The following is a 22551-nucleotide window of genomic DNA, read 5'->3' on the forward strand; positions in this document are numbered from 1 at the left end:
CTGCTTTATATCCTGGAACTAGCAATGTTGCAGAGAAGTATGTGAGGTTAAAAACTAAAATTGAGATTTGAATTTCTAATGAGCTGTTGATTTTCACAATAAAAGACTCCATAGTATTGATCTGTTTACGCTTTCTAATCATCAAGATTTTTTTTGTATTGCTTATAGAAAATGTGCTAACAGTGGACTTTTCCATCTACAGATTATACTGAATGACCAGAGGTGGCAGTGTTTCACAACCGAGTTTCTCTGAATTGCCGAGACTGAAGAACAAAAAAAAAAAGGAAGTCTTCCGGCATACGGCATCATTTTACCAATTTATAAGGCAAGTAAAACTCACAATAATTCCTTTATGCATTAAAAAGACGCTCACAGCATCAGCATGTCCTCACTACCTTACAGTGGGAGACTGTGCCTGAACATAATTTCTGTCAAGATGAAAGTAATATGGATCACATTGTGTTGGTCATGATAGCTCATAAAAGCCTGGCTGCCTCCAATGCTGCTAAAGCCTGCTTTATATCCTGGAGCTAGCAATGTTGCAGAGAAGTATGTGAGGTTAAAAACTAAAATTGAGATTTGATTTTCTAATGAGCTGTTGATTTTCACAATAAAAGACTCCATAGTATTGATCTGTTTACCCTTTCTAAAAATCAAGATTTTTTTGTATTGCTTATAGAAAATGTGCTAACAGTGGACTTTTCCATCTACAGATTATACTGAATGACCAGAGGTGGCAGTGTTTCACAACCGAGTTTCTCTGAATTGCCGAGACTGAAGAACAAAAAAAAAAAAGGAAGTCTTCCGGCATACGGCATCATTTTACCAATTTATAAGGCAAGTAAAACTCACAATAATTCCTTTATGCATTAAAAAGACGCTCACAGCATCAGCATGTCCTCACTACCTTACAGTGGGAGACTGTGCCTGAACATAATTTCTGTCAAGATGAAAGTAATATGGATCACATTGTGTTGGTCATGATAGTTCATAAAAGCCTGGCTGCCTCCAACGCTACTAAAGCCTGCTTTATATCCTGGAGCTAGCAATGTTGCAGAGAAGTATGTGAGGTTAAAAACTAAAATTGAGATTTGATTTTCTAATGAGCTGTTGATTTTCACAATAAAAGACTCCATAGTATTGATCTGTTTACGCTTTCTAAAAATCAAGATTTTTTTTGTATTGCTTATAGAAAATGTGCTAACAGTGGACTTTTCCATCTGCAGATTATACTGAATGACCAGAGGTGGCAGTGTTTCACAACCTAGTTTCTCTGAATTGCCGAGACTGAAGAAAAAAAAAAGGAAGTCTTCCGGCATACGGGATCATTTTACCAATTTATAAGGCAAGTAAAACTCACAATAATTCCTTTATGCATTAAAAAGACGCTCACAGCATCAGCATGTCCTCACTACCTTATAGTGGGAGACTGTGCCTGAACATAATTTCTGTCAAGATGAGAGTAATATGGATCACATTGTGTTGGTCATGATAGTTCATAAAAGCCTGGCTGCCTCCAACGCTACTAAAGCCTGCTTTATATCCTGGAACTAGCAATGTTGCAGAGAAGTATGTGAGGTTAAAAACTAAAATTGAGATTTGAATTTCTAATGAGCTGTTGATTTTCACAATAAAAGACTCCATAGTATTGATCTGTTTACGCTTTCTAATCATCAAGATTTTTTTTGTATTGCTTATAGAAAATGTGCTAACAGTGGACTTTTCCATCTGCAGATTATACTGAATGACCAGAGGTGGCAGTGTTTCACAACCTAGTTTCTCTGAATTGCCGAGACTGAAGAAAAAAAAAAGGAAGTCTTCCGGCATACGGGATCATTTTACCAATTTATAAGGCAAGTAAAACTCACAATAATTCCTTTATGCATTAAAAAGACGCTCACAGCATCAGCATGTCCTCACTACCTTACAGTGGGAGACTGTGCCTGAACATAATTTCTGTCAAGATGAAAGTAATATGGATCACATTGTGTTGGTCATGATAGCTCATAAAAGCCTGGCTGCCTCCAATGCTACTAAAGCCTGCTTTATATCCTGGAGCTAGCAATGTTGCAGAGAAGTATGTGAGGTTAAAAACTAAAATTGAGATTTGATTTTCTAATGAGCTGTTGATTTTCACAATAAAAGACTCCATAGTATTGATCTGTTTACGCTTTCTAAAAATCAAGATTTTTTTTGTATTGCTTATAGAAAATGTGCTAACAGTGGACTTTTCCATCTACAGATTATACTGAATGACCAGAGGTGGCAGTGTTTCACAACCGAGTTTCTCTGAATTGCCGAGACTGAAGAACAAAAAAAAAAAAGGAAGTCTTCCGGCATACGGCATCATTTTACCAATATACAAGGCAAGTTTAACTCACAATAATTCCTTTATGCATTAAAAAGACGCTCACAGCATCAGCATGTCCTCACTACCTTACAGTGGGAGACTGTGCCTGAACATAATTTCTGTCAAGATGAAAGTAATATGGATCACATTGTGTTGGTCATGATAGTTCATAAAAGCCTGGCTGCCTCCAACGCTACTAAAGCCTGCTTTATATCCTGGAACTAGCAATGTTGCAGAGAAGTATGTGAGGTTAAAAACTAAAATTGAGATTTGATTTTCTAATGAGCTGTTGATTTTCACAATAAAAGGCTCCATAGTATTGATCTGTTTACGCTTTCTAAAAATCAAGATTTTTTTGTATTGCTTATAGAAAATGTGCTAACAGTGGACTTTTCCATCTACAGATTATACTGAATGACCAGAGGTGGCAGTGTTTCACAACCGAGTTTCTCTGAATTGCCGAGACTGAAGAAAAAAAAAAAAAGGAAGTCTTCCGGCATACGGCATCATTTTACCAATATGCAAGGCAAGTAAAACTCACAATAATTCCTTTATGCATTAAAAAGACGCTCACAGCATCAGCATGTCCTCACTACCTTACAGTGGGAGACTGTGCCTGAACATAATTTCTATCAAGATGAGAGTAATATGGATCACATTGTGTTGGTCATGATAGTTCATAAAAGTCTGGCTGCCTCCAACGCTACTAAAGCCTGCTTTATATCCTGGAACTAGCAATGTTGCAGAGAAGTATGTGAGGTTAAAAACTAAAATTGAGATTTGATTTTCTAATGAGCTGTTGATTTTCACAATAAAAGACTCCATAGTATTGATCTGTTTACGCTTTCTAAAAATCAAGATTTTTTTTGTATTGCTTATAGAAAATGTGCTAACAGTGGACTTTTCCATCTGCAAATTATACTGAATGACCAGAGGTGGCAGTGTTTCACAACCGAGTTTCTCTGAATTGCCGAGACTGAAGAAACAAAAAAAAGGAAGTCTTCCGGCATACGGCATCATTTTACCAATATGCAAGGCAAGTAAAACTCACAATAATTCCTTTATGCATTAAAAAGACGCTCACAGCATCAGCATGTCCTCACTACCTTATAGTGGGAGACTGTGCCTGAACATAATTTCTGTCAAGATGAAAGTAATATGGATCACATTGTGTTGGTCATGATAGTTCATAAAAGCCTGGCTGCCTCCAACGCTACTAAAGCCTGCTTTATATCCTGGAACTAGCAATGTTGCAGAGAAGTATGTGAGGTTAAAAACTAAAATTGAGATTTGAATTTCTAATGAGCTGTTGATTTTCACAATAAAAGACTCCATAGTATTGATCTGTTTACGCTTTCTAAAAATCAAGATTTTTTTTGTATTGCTTATAGAAAATGTGCTAACAGTGGACTTTTCCATCTACAGATTATACTGAATGACCAGAGGTGGCAGTGTTTCACAACCGAGTTTCTCTGAATTGCCGAGACTGAAGAACAAAAAAAAAAGGAAGTCTTCCGGCATACGGCATCATTTTACCAATTTATAAGGCAAGTAAAACTCACAATAATTCCTTTATGCATTAAAAAGACGCTCACAGCATCAGCATGTCCTCACTACCTTACAGTGGGAGACTGTGCCTGAACATAATTTCTGTCAAGATGAAAGTAATATGGATCACATTGTGTTGGTCATGATAGCTCATAAAAGCCTGGCTGCCTCCAATGCTACTAAAGCCTGCTTTATATCCTGGAGCTAGCAATGTTGCAGAGAAGTATGTGAGGTTAAAAACTAAAATTGAGATTTGATTTTCTAATGAGCTGTTGATTTTCACAATAAAAGACTCCATAGTATTGATCTGTTTACCCTTTCTAAAAATCAAGATTTTTTTGTATTGCTTATAGAAAATGTGCTAACAGTGGACTTTTCCATCTACAGATTATACTGAATGACCAGAGGTGGCAGTGTTTCACAACCGAGTTTCTCTGAATTGCCGAGACTGAAGAAAAAAACAAAAAAGGAAGTCTTCCGGCATACGGCATCATTTTACCAATATGCAAGGCACGTAAAACTCACAATAATTCCTTTATGCATTAAAAAGACGCTCACAGCATCAGCATGTCCTCACTACCTTACAGTGGGAGACTGTGCCTGAACATAATTTCTATCAAGATGAGAGTAATATGGATCACATTGTGTTGGTCATGATAGTTCATAAAAGTCTGGCTGCCTCCAACGCTACTAAAGCCTGCTTTATATCCTGGAACTAGCAATGTTGCAGAGAAGTATGTGAGGTTAAAAACTAAAATTGAGATTTGATTTTCTAATGAGCTGTTGATTTTCACAATAAAAGACTCCATAGTATTGATCTGTTTACGCTTTCTAAAAATCAAGATTTTTTTTGTATTGCTTATAGAAAATGTGCTAACAGTGGACTTTTCCATCTGCAAATTATACTGAATGACCAGAGGTGGCAGTGTTTCACAACCGAGTTTCTCTGAATTGCCGAGACTGAAGAAACAAAAAAAAGGAAGTCTTCCGGCATACGGCATCATTTTACCAATATGCAAGGCAAGTAAAACTCACAATAATTCCTTTATGCATTAAAAAGACGCTCACAGCATCAGCATGTCCTCACTACCTTATAGTGGGAGACTGTGCCTGAACATAATTTCTGTCAAGATGAGAGTAATATGGATCACATTGTGTTGGTCATGATAGTTCATAAAAGCCTGGCTGCCTCCAACGCTACTAAAGCCTGCTTTATATCCTGGAACTAGCAATGTTGCAGAGAAGTATGTGAGGTTAAAAACTAAAATTGAGATTTGAATTTCTAATGAGCTGTTGATTTTCACAATAAAAGACTCCATAGTATTGATCTGTTTACGCTTTCTAATCATCAAGATTTTTTTTGTATTGCTTATAGAAAATGTGCTAACAGTGGACTTTTCCATCTGCAGATTATACTGAATGACCAGAGGTGGCAGTGTTTCACAACCTAGTTTCTCTGAATTGCCGAGACTGAAGAAAAAAAAAAGGAAGTCTTCCGGCATACGGGATCATTTTACCAATTTATAAGGCAAGTAAAACTCACAATAATTCCTTTATGCATTAAAAAGACGCTCACAGCATCAGCATGTCCTCACTACCTTACAGTGGGAGACTGTGCCTGAACATAATTTCTGTCAAGATGAAAGTAATATGGATCACATTGTGTTGGTCATGATAGCTCATAAAAGCCTGGCTGCCTCCAATGCTACTAAAGCCTGCTTTATATCCTGGAGCTAGCAATGTTGCAGAGAAGTATGTGAGGTTAAAAACTAAAATTGAGATTTGATTTTCTAATGAGCTGTTGATTTTCACAATAAAAGACCCCATAGTATTGATCTGTTTACGCTTTCTAAAAATCAAGATTTTTTTTGTATTGCTTATAGAAAATGTGCTAACAGTGGACTTTTCCATCTGCAAATTATACTGAATGACCAGAGGTGGCAGTGTTTCACAACCGAGTTTCTCTGAATTGCCGAGACTGAAGAAAAAAAAAAAAGGAAGTCTTCCGGCATACGGCATCATTTTACCAATATGCAAGGCAAGTAAAACTCACAATAATTCCTTTATGCATTAAAAAGACGCTCACAGCATCAGCATGTCCTCACTACCTTACAGTGGGAGACTGTGCCTGAACATAATTTCTGTCAAGATGAGAGTAATATGGATCACATTGTGTTGGTCATGATAGTTCATAAAAGTCTGGCTGCCTCCAACGCTACTAAAGCCTGCTTTATATCCTGGAACTAGCAATGTTGCAGAGAAGTATGTGAGGTTAAAAACTAAAATTGAGATTTGAATTTCTAATGAGCTGTTGATTTTCACAATAAAAGACTCCATAGTATTGATCTGTTTACGCTTTCTAAAAATCAAGATTTTTTTTGTATTGCTTATAGAAAATGTGCTAACAGTGGACTTTTCCATCTACAGATTATACTGAATGACCAGAGGTGGCAGTGTTTCACAACCGAGTTTCTCTGAATTGCCGAGACTGAAGAAAAAAAAAAAAAGGAAGTCTTCCGGCATACGGCATCATTTTACCAATATGCAAGGCAAGTAAAACTCACAATAATTCCTTTATGCATTAAAAAGACGCTCACAGCATCAGCATGTCCTCACTACCTTACAGTGGGAGACTGTGCCTGAACATAATTTCTATCAAGATGAGAGTAATATGGATCACATTGTGTTGGTCATGATAGTTCATAAAAGCCTGGCTGCCTCCAATGCTACTAAAGCCTGCTTTATATCCTGGAGCTAGCAATGTTGCAGAGAAGTATGTGAGGTTAAAAACTAAAATTGAGATTTGATTTTCTAATGAGCTGTTGATTTTCACAATAAAAGACTCCATAGTATTGATCTGTTTACCCTTTCTAAAAATCAAGATTTTTTTGTATTGCTTATAGAAAATGTGCTAACAGTGGACTTTTCCATCTACAGATTATACTGAATGACCAGAGGTGGCAGTGTTTCACAACCGAGTTTCTCTGAATTGCCGAGACTGAAGAAAAAAACAAAAAAGGAAGTCTTCCGGCATACGGCATCATTTTACCAATATGCAAGGCACGTAAAACTCACAATAATTCCTTTATGCATTAAAAAGACGCTCACAGCATCAGCATGTCCTCACTACCTTACAGTGGGAGACTGTGCCTGAACATAATTTCTATCAAGATGAGAGTAATATGGATCACATTGTGTTGGTCATGATAGTTCATAAAAGTCTGGCTGCCTCCAACGCTACTAAAGCCTGCTTTATATCCTGGAACTAGCAATGTTGCAGAGAAGTATGTGAGGTTAAAAACTAAAATTGAGATTTGATTTTCTAATGAGCTGTTGATTTTCACAATAAAAGACTCCATAGTATTGATCTGTTTACGCTTTCTAAAAATCAAGATTTTTTTTGTATTGCTTATAGAAAATGTGCTAACAGTGGACTTTTCCATCTGCAAATTATACTGAATGACCAGAGGTGGCAGTGTTTCACAACCGAGTTTCTCTGAATTGCCGAGACTGAAGAAACAAAAAAAAGGAAGTCTTCCGGCATACGGCATCATTTTACCAATATGCAAGGCAAGTAAAACTCACAATAATTCCTTTATGCATTAAAAAGACGCTCACAGCATCAGCATGTCCTCACTACCTTATAGTGGGAGACTGTGCCTGAACATAATTTCTGTCAAGATGAGAGTAATATGGATCACATTGTGTTGGTCATGATAGTTCATAAAAGCCTGGCTGCCTCCAACGCTACTAAAGCCTGCTTTATATCCTGGAACTAGCAATGTTGCAGAGAAGTATGTGAGGTTAAAAACTAAAATTGAGATTTGAATTTCTAATGAGCTGTTGATTTTCACAATAAAAGACTCCATAGTATTGATCTGTTTACGCTTTCTAATCATCAAGATTTTTTTTGTATTGCTTATAGAAAATGTGCTAACAGTGGACTTTTCCATCTGCAGATTATACTGAATGACCAGAGGTGGCAGTGTTTCACAACCTAGTTTCTCTGAATTGCCGAGACTGAAGAAAAAAAAAAGGAAGTCTTCCGGCATACGGGATCATTTTACCAATTTATAAGGCAAGTAAAACTCACAATAATTCCTTTATGCATTAAAAAGACGCTCACAGCATCAGCATGTCCTCACTACCTTACAGTGGGAGACTGTGCCTGAACATAATTTCTGTCAAGATGAAAGTAATATGGATCACATTGTGTTGGTCATGATAGCTCATAAAAGCCTGGCTGCCTCCAATGCTACTAAAGCCTGCTTTATATCCTGGAGCTAGCAATGTTGCAGAGAAGTATGTGAGGTTAAAAACTAAAATTGAGATTTGATTTTCTAATGAGCTGTTGATTTTCACAATAAAAGACTCCATAGTATTGATCTGTTTACGCTTTCTAAAAATCAAGATTTTTTTTGTATTGCTTATAGAAAATGTGCTAACAGTGGACTTTTCCATCTGCAAATTATACTGAATGACCAGAGGTGGCAGTGTTTCACAACCGAGTTTCTCTGAATTGCCGAGACTGAAGAAAAAAAAAAAAGGAAGTCTTCCGGCATACGGCATCATTTTACCAATATGCAAGGCAAGTAAAACTCACAATAATTCCTTTATGCATTAAAAAGACGCTCACAGCATCAGCATGTCCTCACTACCTTACAGTGGGAGACTGTGCCTGAACATAATTTCTGTCAAGATGAGAGTAATATGGATCACATTGTGTTGGTCATGATAGTTCATAAAAGTCTGGCTGCCTCCAACGCTACTAAAGCCTGCTTTATATCCTGGAACTAGCAATGTTGCAGAGAAGTATGTGAGGTTAAAAACTAAAATTGAGATTTGAATTTCTAATGAGCTGTTGATTTTCACAATAAAAGACTCCATAGTATTGATCTGTTTACGCTTTCTAAAAATCAAGATTTTTTTTGTATTGCTTATAGAAAATGTGCTAACAGTGGACTTTTCCATCTACAGATTATACTGAATGACCAGAGGTGGCAGTGTTTCACAACCGAGTTTCTCTGAATTGCCGAGACTGAAGAAAAAAAAAAAAAGGAAGTCTTCCGGCATACGGCATCATTTTACCAATATGCAAGGCAAGTAAAACTCACAATAATTCCTTTATGCATTAAAAAGACGCTCACAGCATCAGCATGTCCTCACTACCTTACAGTGGGAGACTGTGCCTGAACATAATTTCTATCAAGATGAGAGTAATATGGATCACATTGTGTTGGTCATGATAGTTCATAAAAGTCTGGCTGCCTCCAACGCTACTAAAGCCTGCTTTATATCCTGGAACTAGCAATGTTGCAGAGAAGTATGTGAGGTTAAAAACTAAAATTGAGATTTGATTTTCTAATGAGCTGTTGATTTTCACAATAAAAGACTCCATAGTATTGATCTGTTTACGCTTTCTAAAAATCAAGATTTTTTTTGTATTGCTTATAGAAAATGTGCTAACAGTGGACTTTTCCATCTGCAAATTATACTGAATGACCAGAGGTGGCAGTGTTTCACAACCGAGTTTCTCTGAATTGCCGAGACTGAAGAAACAAAAAAAAGGAAGTCTTCCGGCATACGGCATCATTTTACCAATATGCAAGGCAAGTAAAACTCACAATAATTCCTTTATGCATTAAAAAGACGCTCACAGCATCAGCATGTCCTCACTACCTTATAGTGGGAGACTGTGCCTGAACATAATTTCTGTCAAGATGAAAGTAATATGGATCACATTGTGTTGGTCATGATAGTTCATAAAAGCCTGGCTGCCTCCAACGCTACTAAAGCCTGCTTTATATCCTGGAACTAGCAATGTTGCAGAGAAGTATGTGAGGTTAAAAACTAAAATTGAGATTTGAATTTCTAATGAGCTGTTGATTTTCACAATAAAAGACTCCATAGTATTGATCTGTTTACGCTTTCTAAAAATCAAGATTTTTTTTGTATTGCTTATAGAAAATGTGCTAACAGTGGACTTTTCCATCTACAGATTATACTGAATGACCAGAGGTGGCAGTGTTTCACAACCGAGTTTCTCTGAATTGCCGAGACTGAAGAACAAAAAAAAAAGGAAGTCTTCCGGCATACGGCATCATTTTACCAATTTATAAGGCAAGTAAAACTCACAATAATTCCTTTATGCATTAAAAAGACGCTCACAGCATCAGCATGTCCTCACTACCTTACAGTGGGAGACTGTGCCTGAACATAATTTCTGTCAAGATGAAAGTAATATGGATCACATTGTGTTGGTCATGATAGCTCATAAAAGCCTGGCTGCCTCCAATGCTACTAAAGCCTGCTTTTTATCCTGGAGCTAGCAATGTTGCAGAGAAGTATGTGAGGTTAAAAACTAAAATTGAGATTTGATTTTCTAATGAGCTGTTGATTTTCACAATAAAAGACTCCATAGTATTGATCTGTTTACCCTTTCTAAAAATCAAGATTTTTTTGTATTGCTTATAGAAAATGTGCTAACAGTGGACTTTTCCATCTACAGATTATACTGAATGACCAGAGGTGGCAGTGTTTCACAACCGAGTTTCTCTGAATTGCCGAGACTGAAGAAAAAAACAAAAAAGGAAGTCTTCCGGCATACGGCATCATTTTACCAATATGCAAGGCACGTAAAACTCACAATAATTCCTTTATGCATTAAAAAGACGCTCACAGCATCAGCATGTCCTCACTACCTTACAGTGGGAGACTGTGCCTGAACATAATTTCTATCAAGATGAGAGTAATATGGATCACATTGTGTTGGTCATGATAGTTCATAAAAGTCTGGCTGCCTCCAACGCTACTAAAGCCTGCTTTATATCCTGGAACTAGCAATGTTGCAGAGAAGTATGTGAGGTTAAAAACTAAAATTGAGATTTGATTTTCTAATGAGCTGTTGATTTTCACAATAAAAGACTCCATAGTATTGATCTGTTTACGCTTTCTAAAAATCAAGATTTTTTTTGTATTGCTTATAGAAAATGTGCTAACAGTGGACTTTTCCATCTGCAAATTATACTGAATGACCAGAGGTGGCAGTGTTTCACAACCGAGTTTCTCTGAATTGCCGAGACTGAAGAACAAAAAAAAAAAAGGAAGTCTTCCGGCATACGGCATCATTTTACCAATATGCAAGGCAAGTAAAACTCACAATAATTCCTTTATGCATTAAAAAGACGCTCACAGCATCAGCATGTCCTCACTACCTTACAGTGGGAGACTGTGCCTGAACATAATTTCTGTCAAGATGAGAGTAATATGGATCACATTGTGTTGGTCATGATAGTTCATAAAAGTCTGGCTGCCTCCAACGCTACTAAAGCCTGCTTTATATCCTGGAACTAGCAATGTTGCAGAGAAGTATGTGAGGTTAAAAACTAAAATTGAGATTTGAATTTCTAATGAGCTGTTGATTTTCACAATAAAAGACTCCATAGTATTGATCTGTTTACGCTTTCTAAAAATCAAGATTTTTTTTGTATTGCTTATAGAAAATGTGCTAACAGTGGACTTTTCCATCTACAGATTATACTGAATGACCAGAGGTGGCAGTGTTTCACAACCGAGTTTCTCTGAATTGCCGAGACTGAAGAACAAAAAAAAAAGGAAGTCTTCCGGCATACGGCATCATTTTACCAATTTATAAGGCAAGTAAAACTCACAATAATTCCTTTATGCATTAAAAAGACGCTCACAGCATCAGCATGTCCTCACTACCTTATAGTGGGAGACTGTGCCTGAACATAATTTCTGTCAAGATGAAAGTAATATGGATCACATTGTGTTGGTCATGATAGTTCATAAAAGCCTGGCTGCCTCCAACGCTACTAAAGCCTGCTTTATATCCTGGAACTAGCAATGTTGCAGAGAAGTATGTGAGGTTAAAAACTAAAATTGAGATTTGAATTTCTAATGAGCTGTTGATTTTCACAATAAAAGACTCCATAGTATTGATCTGTTTACGCTTTCTAAAAATCAAGATTTTTTTTGTATTGCTTATAGAAAATGTGCTAACAGTGGACTTTTCCATCTACAGATTATACTGAATGACCAGAGGTGGCAGTGTTTCACAACCGAGTTTCTCTGAATTGCCGAGACTGAAGAACAAAAAAAAAAGGAAGTCTTCCGGCATACGGCATCATTTTACCAATTTATAAGGCAAGTAAAACTCACAATAATTCCTTTATGCATTAAAAAGACGCTCACAGCATCAGCATGTCCTCACTACCTTTCAGTGGGAGACTGTGCCTGAACATAATTTCTGTCAAGATGAAAGTAATATGGATCACATTGTGTTGGTCATGATAGCTCATAAAAGCCTGGCTGCCTCCAATGCTACTAAAGCCTGCTTTATATCCTGGAGCTAGCAATGTTGCAGAGAAGTATGTGAGGTTAAAAACTAAAATTGAGATTTGATTTTCTAATGAGCTGTTGATTTTCACAATAAAAGACTCCATAGTATTGATCTGTTTACCCTTTCTAAAAATCAAGATTTTTTTGTATTGCTTATAGAAAATGTGCTAACAGTGGACTTTTCCATCTACAGATTATACTGAATGACCAGAGGTGGCAGTGTTTCACAACCGAGTTTCTCTGAATTGCCGAGACTGAAGAAAAAAACAAAAAAGGAAGTCTTCCGGCATACGGCATCATTTTACCAATATGCAAGGCACGTAAAACTCACAATAATTCCTTTATGCATTAAAAAGACGCTCACAGCATCAGCATGTCCTCACTACCTTACAGTGGGAGACTGTGCCTGAACATAATTTCTATCAAGATGAGAGTAATATGGATCACATTGTGTTGGTCATGATAGTTCATAAAAGCCTGGCTGCCTCCAACGCTACTAAAGCCTGCTTTATATCCTGGAACTAGCAATGTTGCAGAGAAGTATGTGAGGTTAAAAACTAAAATTGAGATTTGAATTTCTAATGAGCTGTTGATTTTCACAATAAAAGACTCCATAGTATTGATCTGTTTACGCTTTCTAATCATCAAGATTTTTTTTGTATTGCTTATAGAAAATGTGCTAACAGTGGACTTTTCCATCTGCAGATTATACTGAATGACCAGAGGTGGCAGTGTTTCACAACCTAGTTTCTCTGAATTGCCGAGACTGAAGAAAAAAAAAAGGAAGTCTTCCGGCATACGGGATCATTTTACCAATTTATAAGGCAAGTAAAACTCACAATAATTCCTTTATGCATTAAAAAGACGCTCACAGCATCAGCATGTCCTCACTACCTTACAGTGGGAGACTGTGCCTGAACATAATTTCTGTCAAGATGAAAGTAATATGGATCACATTGTGTTGGTCATGATAGCTCATAAAAGCCTGGCTGCCTCCAATGCTACTAAAGCCTGCTTTATATCCTGGAGCTAGCAATGTTGCAGAGAAGTATGTGAGGTTAAAAACTAAAATTGAGATTTGATTTTCTAATGAGCTGTTGATTTTCACAATAAAAGACTCCATAGTATTGATCTGTTTACGCTTTCTAAAAATCAAGATTTTTTTTGTATTGCTTATAGAAAATGTGCTAACAGTGGACTTTTCCATCTGCAAATTATACTGAATGACCAGAGGTGGCAGTGTTTCACAACCGAGTTTCTCTGAATTGCCGAGACTGAAGAAAAAAAAAAAGGAAGTCTTCCGGCATACGGCATCATTTTACCAATATGCAAGGCAAGTAAAACTCACAATAATTCCTTTATGCATTAAAAAGACGCTCACAGCATCAGCATGTCCTCACTACCTTACAGTGGGAGACTGTGCCTGAACATAATTTCTGTCAAGATGAGAGTAATATGGATCACATTGTGTTGGTCATGATAGTTCATAAAAGTCTGGCTGCCTCCAACGCTACTAAAGCCTGCTTTATATCCTGGAACTAGCAATGTTGCAGAGAAGTATGTGAGGTTAAAAACTAAAATTGAGATTTGAATTTCTAATGAGCTGTTGATTTTCACAATAAAAGACTCCATAGTATTGATCTGTTTACGCTTTCTAAAAATCAAGATTTTTTTTGTATTGCTTATAGAAAATGTGCTAACAGTGGACTTTTCCATCTACAGATTATACTGAATGACCAGAGGTGGCAGTGTTTCACAACCGAGTTTCTCTGAATTGCCGAGACTGAAGAAAAAAAAAAAAAGGAAGTCTTCCGGCATACGGCATCATTTTACCAATATGCAAGGCAAGTAAAACTCACAATAATTCCTTTATGCATTAAAAAGACGCTCACAGCATCAGCATGTCCTCACTACCTTACAGTGGGAGACTGTGCCTGAACATAATTTCTATCAAGATGAGAGTAATATGGATCACATTGTGTTGGTCATGATAGTTCATAAAAGTCTGGCTGCCTCCAACGCTACTAAAGCCTGCTTTATATCCTGGAACTAGCAATGTTGCAGAGAAGTATGTGAGGTTAAAAACTAAAATTGAGATTTGATTTTCTAATGAGCTGTTGATTTTCACAATAAAAGACTCCATAGTATTGATCTGTTTACGCTTTCTAAAAATCAAGATTTTTTTTGTATTGCTTATAGAAAATGTGCTAACAGTGGACTTTTCCATCTGCAAATTATACTGAATGACCAGAGGTGGCAGTGTTTCACAACCGAGTTTCTCTGAATTGCCGAGACTGAAGAACAAAAAAAAAAAAGGAAGTCTTCCGGCATACGGCATCATTTTACCAATATGCAAGGCAAGTAAAACTCACAATAATTCCTTTATGCATTAAAAAGACGCTCACAGCATCAGCATGTCCTCACTACCTTACAGTGGGAGACTGTGCCTGAACATAATTTCTGTCAAGATGAGAGTAATATGGATCACATTGTGTTGGTCATGATAGTTCATAAAAGTCTGGCTGCCTCCAACGCTACTAAAGCCTGCTTTATATCCTGGAACTAGCAATGTTGCAGAGAAGTATGTGAGGTTAAAAACTAAAATTGAGATTTGAATTTCTAATGAGCTGTTGATTTTCACAATAAAAGACTCCATAGTATTGATCTGTTTACGCTTTCTAAAAATCAAGATTTTTTTTGTATTGCTTATAGAAAATGTGCTAACAGTGGACTTTTCCATCTACAGATTATACTGAATGACCAGAGGTGGCAGTGTTTCACAACCGAGTTTCTCTGAATTGCCGAGACTGAAGAACAAAAAAAAAAGGAAGTCTTCCGGCATACGGCATCATTTTACCAATTTATAAGGCAAGTAAAACTCACAATAATTCCTTTATGCATTAAAAAGACGCTCACAGCATCAGCATGTCCTCACTACCTTATAGTGGGAGACTGTGCCTGAACATAATTTCTGTCAAGATGAAAGTAATATGGATCACATTGTGTTGGTCATGATAGTTCATAAAAGCCTGGCTGCCTCCAACGCTACTAAAGCCTGCTTTATATCCTGGAACTAGCAATGTTGCAGAGAAGTATGTGAGGTTAAAAACTAAAATTGAGATTTGAATTTCTAATGAGCTGTTGATTTTCACAATAAAAGACTCCATAGTATTGATCTGTTTACGCTTTCTAAAAATCAAGATTTTTTTTGTATTGCTTATAGAAAATGTGCTAACAGTGGACTTTTCCATCTACAGATTATACTGAATGACAAGAGGTGGCAGTGTTTCACAACCGAGTTTCTCTGAATTGCCGAGACTGAAGAACAAAAAAAAAAGGAAGTCTTCCGGCATACGGCATCATTTTACCAATTTATAAGGCAAGTAAAACTCACAATAATTCCTTTATGCATTAAAAAGACGCTCACAGCATCAGCATGTCCTCACTACCTTTCAGTGGGAGACTGTGCCTGAACATAATTTCTGTCAAGATGAAAGTAATATGGATCACATTGTGTTGGTCATGATAGCTCATAAAAGCCTGGCTGCCTCCAATGCTACTAAAGCCTGCTTTATATCCTGGAGCTAGCAATGTTGCAGAGAAGTATGTGAGGTTAAAAACTAAAATTGAGATTTGATTTTCTAATGAGCTGTTGATTTTCACAATAAAAGACTCCATAGTATTGATCTGTTTACCCTTTCTAAAAATCAAGATTTTTTTGTATTGCTTATAGAAAATGTGCTAACAGTGGACTTTTCCATCTACAGATTATACTGAATGACCAGAGGTGGCAGTGTTTCACAACCGAGTTTCTCTGAATTGCCGAGACTGAAGAAAAAAACAAAAAAGGAAGTCTTCCGGCATACGGCATCATTTTACCAATATGCAAGGCACGTAAAACTCACAATAATTCCTTTATGCATTAAAAAGACGCTCACAGCATCAGCATGTCCTCACTACCTTACAGTGGGAGACTGTGCCTGAACATAATTTCTATCAAGATGAGAGTAATATGGATCACATTGTGTTGGTCATGATAGTTCATAAAAGCCTGGCTGCCTCCAACGCTACTAAAGCCTGCTTTATATCCTGGAACTAGCAATGTTGCAGAGAAGTATGTGAGGTTAAAAACTAAAATTGAGATTTGAATTTCTAATGAGCTGTTGATTTTCACAATAAAAGACTCCATAGTATTGATCTGTTTACGCTTTCTAATCATCAAGATTTTTTTTGTATTGCTTATAGAAAATGTGCTAACAGTGGACTTTTCCATCTGCAGATTATACTGAATGACCAGAGGTGGCAGTGTTTCACAACCTAGTTTCTCTGAATTGCCGAGACTGAAGAAAAAAAAAAGGAAGTCTTCCGGCATACGGGATCATTTTACCAATTTATAAGGCAAGTAAAACTCACAATAATTCCTTTATGCATTAAAAAGACGCTCACAGCATCAGCATGTCCTCACTACCTTACAGTGGGAGACTGTGCCTGAACATAATTTCTGTCAAGATGAAAGTAATATGGATCACATTGTGTTGGTCATGATAGCTCATAAAAGCCTGGCTGCCTCCAATGCTACTAAAGCCTGCTTTATATCCTGGAGCTAGCAATGTTGCAGAGAAGTATGTGAGGTTAAAAACTAAAATTGAGATTTGATTTTCTAATGAGCTGTTGATTTTCACAATAAAAGACTCCATAGTATTGATCTGTTTACGCTTTCTAAAAATCAAGATTTTTTTTGTATTGCTTATAGAAAATGTGCTAACAGTGGACTTTTCCATCTGCAAATTATACTCAATGACCAGAGGTGGCAGTGTTTCACAACCGAGTTTCTCTGAATTGCCGAGACTGAAGAAAAAAAAAAAAGGAAGTCTTCCGGCATACGGCATCATTTTACCAATATGCAAGGCAAGTAAAACTCACAATAATTCCTTTATGCATTAAAAAGACGCTCACAGCATCAGCATGTCCTCACTACCTTACAGTGGGAGACTGTGCCTGAACATAATTTCTGTCAAGATGAGAGTAATATGGATCACATTGTGTTGGTCATGATAGTTCATAAAAGTCTGGCTGCCTCCAACGCTACTAAAGCCTGCTTTATATCCTGGAACTAGCAATGTTGCAGAGAAGTATGTGAGGTTAAAAACTAAAATTGAGATTTGAATTTCTAATGAGCTGTTGATTTTCACAATAAAAGACTCCATAGTATTGATCTGTTTACGCTTTCTAAAAATCAAGATTTTTTTTGTATTGCTTATAGAAAATGTGCTAACAGTGGACTTTTCCATCTACAGATTATACTGAATGACCAGAGGTGGCAGTGTTTCACAACCGAGTTTCTCTGAATTGCCGAGACTGAAGAAAAAAAAAAAAAGGAAGTCTTCCGGCATACGGCATCATTTTACCAATATGCAAGGCAAGTAAAACTCACAATAATTCCTTTATGCATTAAAAAGACGCTCACAGCATCAGCATGTCCTCACTACCTTACAGTGGGAGACTGTGCCTGAACATAATTTCTATCAAGATGAGAGTAATATGGATCACATTGTGTTGGTCATGATAGTTCATAAAAGTCTGGCTGCCTCCAACGCTACTAAAGCCTGCTTTATATCCTGGAACTAGCAATGTTGCAGAGAAGTATGTGAGGTTAAAAACTAAAATTGAGATTTGATTTTCTAATGAGCTGTTGATTTTCACAATAAAAGACTCCATAGTATTGATCTGTTTACGCTTTCTAAAAATCAAGATTTTTTTTGTATTGCTTATAGAAAATGTGCTAACAGTGGACTTTTCCATCTGCAAATTATACTGAATGACCAGAGGTGGCAGTGTTTCACAACCGAGTTTCTCTGAATTGCCGAGACTGAAGAAACAAAAAAAAGGAAGTCTTCCGGCATACGGCATCATTTTACCAATATGCAAGGCAAGTAAAACTCACAATAATTCCTTTATGCATTAAAAAGACGCTCACAGCATCAGCATGTCCTCACTACCTTATAGTGGGAGACTGTGCCTGAACATAATTTCTGTCAAGATGAAAGTAATATGGATCACATTGTGTTGGTCATGATAGTTCATAAAAGCCTGGCTGCCTCCAACGCTACTAAAGCCTGCTTTATATCCTGGAACTAGCAATGTTGCAGAGAAGTATGTGAGGTTAAAAACTAAAATTGAGATTTGAATTTCTAATGAGCTGTTGATTTTCACAATAAAAGACTCCATAGTATTGATCTGTTTACGCTTTCTAAAAATCAAGATTTTTTTTGTATTGCTTATAGAAAATGTGCTAACAGTGGACTTTTCCATCTACAGATTATACTGAATGACCAGAGGTGGCAGTGTTTCACAACCGAGTTTCTCTGAATTGCCGAGACTGAAGAACAAAAAAAAAAGGAAGTCTTCCGGCATACGGCATCATTTTACCAATTTATAAGGCAAGTAAAACTCACAATAATTCCTTTATGCATTAAAAAGACGCTCACAGCATCAGCATGTCCTCACTACCTTACAGTGGGAGACTGTGCCTGAACATAATTTCTGTCAAGATGAAAGTAATATGGATCACATTGTGTTGGTCATGATAGCTCATAAAAGCCTGGCTGCCTCCAATGCTACTAAAGCCTGCTTTTTATCCTGGAGCTAGCAATGTTGCAGAGAAGTATGTGAGGTTAAAAACTAAAATTGAGATTTGATTTTCTAATGAGCTGTTGATTTTCACAATAAAAGACTCCATAGTATTGATCTGTTTACCCTTTCTAAAAATCAAGATTTTTTTGTATTGCTTATAGAAAATGTGCTAACAGTGGACTTTTCCATCTACAGATTATACTGAATGACCAGAGGTGGCAGTGTTTCACAACCGAGTTTCTCTGAATTGCCGAGACTGAAGAAAAAAACAAAAAAGGAAGTCTTCCGGCATACGGCATCATTTTACCAATATGCAAGGCACGTAAAACTCACAATAATTCCTTTATGCATTAAAAAGACGCTCACAGCATCAGCATGTCCTCACTACCTTACAGTGGGAGACTGTGCCTGAACATAATTTCTATCAAGATGAGAGTAATATGGATCACATTGTGTTGGTCATGATAGTTCATAAAAGTCTGGCTGCCTCCAACGCTACTAAAGCCTGCTTTATATCCTGGAACTAGCAATGTTGCAGAGAAGTATGTGAGGTTAAAAACTAAAATTGAGATTTGATTTTCTAATGAGCTGTTGATTTTCACAATAAAAGACTCCATAGTATTGATCTGTTTACGCTTTCTAAAAATCAAGATTTTTTTTGTATTGCTTATAGAAAATGTGCTAACAGTGGACTTTTCCATCTACAGATTATACTGAATGACCAGAGGTGGCAGTGTTTCACAACCGAGTTTCTCTGAATTGCCGAGACTGAAGAACAAAAAAAAAAAAAGGAAGTCTTCCGGCATACGGCATCATTTTACCAATATACAAGGCAAGTTTAACTCACAATAATTCCTTTATGCATTAAAAAGACGCTCACAGCATCAGCATGTCCTCACTACCTTATAGTGGGAGACTGTGCCTGAACATAATTTCTGTCAAGATGAGAGTAATATGGATCACATTGTGTTGGTCATGATAGTTCATAAAAGCCTGGCTGCCTCCAACGCTACTAAAGCCTGCTTTATATCCTGGAACTAGCAATGTTGCAGAGAAGTATGTGAGGTTAAAAACTAAAATTGAGATTTGAATTTCTAATGAGCTGTTGATTTTCACAATAAAAGACTCCATAGTATTGATCTGTTTACGCTTTCTAATCATCAAGATTTTTTTTGTATTGCTTATAGAAAATGTGCTAACAGTGGACTTTTCCATCTACAGATTATACTGAATGACCAGAGGTGGCAGTGTTTCACAACCGAGTTTCTCTGAATTGCCGAGACTGAAGAACAAAAAAAAAAAGGAAGTCTTCCGGCATACGGCATCATTTTACCAATTTATAAGGCAAGTAAAACTCACAATAATTCCTTTATGCATTAAAAAGACGCTCACAGCATCAGCATGTCCTCACTACCTTACAGTGGGAGACTGTGCCTGAACATAATTTCTGTCAAGATGAAAGTAATATGGATCACATTGTGTTGGTCATGATAGCTCATAAAAGCCTGGCTGCCTCCAATGCTGCTAAAGCCTGCTTTATATCCTGGAGCTAGCAATGTTGCAGAGAAGTATGTGAGGTTAAAAACTAAAATTGAGATTTGATTTTCTAATGAGCTGTTGATTTTCACAATAAAAGACTCCATAGTATTGATCTGTTTACCCTTTCTAAAAATCAAGATTTTTTTGTATTGCTTATAGAAAATGTGCTAACAGTGGACTTTTCCATCTACAGATTATACTGAATGACCAGAGGTGGCAGTGTTTCACAACCGAGTTTCTCTGAATTGCCGAGACTGAAGAACAAAAAAAAAAAAGGAAGTCTTCCGGCATACGGCATCATTTTACCAATTTATAAGGCAAGTAAAACTCACAATAATTCCTTTATGCATTAAAAAGACGCTCACAGCATCAGCATGTCCTCACTACCTTACAGTGGGAGACTGTGCCTGAACATAATTTCTGTCAAGATGAAAGTAATATGGATCACATTGTGTTGGTCATGATAGTTCATAAAAGCCTGGCTGCCTCCAACGCTACTAAAGCCTGCTTTATATCCTGGAGCTAGCAATGTTGCAGAGAAGTATGTGAGGTTAAAAACTAAAATTGAGATTTGATTTTCTAATGAGCTGTTGATTTTCACAATAAAAGACTCCATAGTATTGATCTGTTTACGCTTTCTAAAAATCAAGATTTTTTTTGTATTGCTTATAGAAAATGTGCTAACAGTGGACTTTTCCATCTGCAGATTATACTGAATGACCAGAGGTGGCAGTGTTTCACAACCTAGTTTCTCTGAATTGCCGAGACTGAAGAAAAAAAAAAGGAAGTCTTCCGGCATACGGGATCATTTTACCAATTTATAAGGCAAGTAAAACTCACAATAATTCCTTTATGCATTAAAAAGACGCTCACAGCATCAGCATGTCCTCACTACCTTATAGTGGGAGACTGTGCCTGAACATAATTTCTGTCAAGATGAGAGTAATATGGATCACATTGTGTTGGTCATGATAGTTCATAAAAGCCTGGCTGCCTCCAACGCTACTAAAGCCTGCTTTATATCCTGGAACTAGCAATGTTGCAGAGAAGTATGTGAGGTTAAAAACTAAAATTGAGATTTGAATTTCTAATGAGCTGTTGATTTTCACAATAAAAGACTCCATAGTATTGATCTGTTTACGCTTTCTAATCATCAAGATTTTTTTTGTATTGCTTATAGAAAATGTGCTAACAGTGGACTTTTCCATCTGCAGATTATACTGAATGACCAGAGGTGGCAGTGTTTCACAACCTAGTTTCTCTGAATTGCCGAGACTGAAGAAAAAAAAAAGGAAGTCTTCCGGCATACGGGATCATTTTACCAATTTATAAGGCAAGTAAAACTCACAATAATTCCTTTATGCATTAAAAAGACGCTCACAGCATCAGCATGTCCTCACTACCTTACAGTGGGAGACTGTGCCTGAACATAATTTCTGTCAAGATGAAAGTAATATGGATCACATTGTGTTGGTCATGATAGCTCATAAAAGCCTGGCTGCCTCCAATGCTACTAAAGCCTGCTTTATATCCTGGAGCTAGCAATGTTGCAGAGAAGTATGTGAGGTTAAAAACTAAAATTGAGATTTGATTTTCTAATGAGCTGTTGATTTTCACAATAAAAGACTCCATAGTATTGATCTGTTTACGCTTTCTAAAAATCAAGATTTTTTTTGTATTGCTTATAGAAAATGTGCTAACAGTGGACTTTTCCATCTACAGATTATACTGAATGACCAGAGGTGGCAGTGTTTCACAACCGAGTTTCTCTGAATTGCCGAGACTGAAGAACAAAAAAAAAAAAGGAAGTCTTCCGGCATACGGCATCATTTTACCAATATACAAGGCAAGTTTAACTCACAATAATTCCTTTATGCATTAAAAAGACGCTCACAGCATCAGCATGTCCTCACTACCTTACAGTGGGAGACTGTGCCTGAACATAATTTCTGTCAAGATGAAAGTAATATGGATCACATTGTGTTGGTCATGATAGTTCATAAAAGCCTGGCTGCCTCCAACGCTACTAAAGCCTGCTTTATATCCTGGAACTAGCAATGTTGCAGAGAAGTATGTGAGGTTAAAAACTAAAATTGAGATTTGAATTTCTAATGAGCTGT

The 22551-nt window shown here is 36.8% G+C and overlaps 2 long non-coding RNA genes across 2 annotated transcripts; both read left to right on the forward strand.

Moving 5' to 3' along the window:
• Positions 1-202: 202 nt before the first annotated feature.
• Positions 203-15068, forward strand: LOC146785661 (uncharacterized). The gene is made up of 30 exons (XR_014970738.1): positions 203-325; positions 714-837; positions 1227-1345; positions 1735-1853; positions 2243-2366; positions 2755-2876; positions 3232-3386; positions 3776-3897; positions 4286-4408; positions 4764-4918; positions 5308-5426; positions 5782-5936; positions 6326-6447; positions 6836-6958; positions 7314-7468; positions 7858-7976; positions 8332-8486; positions 8876-8997; positions 9353-9507; positions 9897-10018; positions 10407-10529; positions 10885-11042; positions 11432-11553; positions 11943-12064; positions 12453-12575; positions 12965-13083; positions 13439-13592; positions 13982-14103; positions 14459-14616; positions 15006-15068. It is a non-coding gene; the product is annotated as an uncharacterized LOC146785661 (long non-coding RNA).
• Positions 15069-20113: 5045 nt separating this feature from the next.
• Positions 20114-22277, forward strand: LOC146785662 (uncharacterized). Its single transcript, XR_014970744.1, has 5 exons — positions 20114-20236; positions 20625-20748; positions 21138-21256; positions 21646-21764; positions 22154-22277. It is a non-coding gene; the product is annotated as an uncharacterized LOC146785662 (long non-coding RNA).
• Positions 22278-22551: the final 274 nt, after the last annotated feature.

Source organism: Triturus cristatus, chromosome 11 (assembly GCF_964204655.1).
Source record: "Triturus cristatus chromosome 11, aTriCri1.1, whole genome shotgun sequence".
NCBI classification, from domain to species: domain Eukaryota; kingdom Metazoa; phylum Chordata; class Amphibia; order Caudata; family Salamandridae; genus Triturus; species Triturus cristatus.